The following is a 764-nucleotide window of genomic DNA, read 5'->3' as shown; positions in this document are numbered from 1 at the left end:
GTCCAGTGTTGCTCATCTCTGGTGGGGTCCTCTAGTCTCCTAAAGGTCAGAGTGCTCTTCCCCTGGGATAGGCTGTCCTAAAGTTTAGTAAAGGTGTGTTGTTATTAATTAACGATTGATGGTAGTGGAATGTATTATGCTTGTTCATGCATTGTTCAATGCAAGTGCCACTTAATGATGCAAGAACATGGAACATGCGGACACACAGATGGGCCATAAATAGGGACGGGCATCATTTTGCACAATTATCAGTTCCTTTCTTATTACTGTGCAAGAAAAATAATAACTTAATGCAATAATAATTGAAAAAAAATAGAAAGAAAAGAGGGATCATAGAGGCCATTACATCAGTGGCATTACATCAGGCCACCACTAAAACCTGGTGGCTGAACTTAACTACCGACCACACTGCATCATGAGATTTGTAACTGTCATTTTCTCCCCTGTATTGCTTGTTGGGTTAATCCAGTTTCACTGTAAACATTTTATTTTAATTTTATAATCAGAGTCCAGAAATAAATGGTAATAAAAAACATTAAAAAGTCCCTTTTCTTTTTTTTAAAGAGAGAGTACAGCAATGTCATCAAACAACATCAAGACACTGAATACTTTTGACGTAGAAATGATGTCTGTGTGGTATCACAGTGAACTAGTGGGTGTACCAATTCCTTAACAACAATATTTTCTTATATTTAGTCTGACCCTCAGTGTTGACATGGCAGTCGACAATGAGGGAAAACTTACAGAGAATTTGACTCAATCGT

The sequence above is a fragment of the Anarhichas minor genome, unplaced genomic scaffold, assembly GCF_050575085.1.
Source record: "Anarhichas minor isolate MPS153535 unplaced genomic scaffold, ASM5057508v1 ptg000115l, whole genome shotgun sequence".
NCBI classification, from domain to species: Eukaryota; Metazoa; Chordata; class Actinopteri; order Perciformes; family Anarhichadidae; genus Anarhichas; species Anarhichas minor.
The sequence above is the reverse complement of the archived record's forward strand: the minus strand, read 5'-3'. Positions refer to the sequence as shown.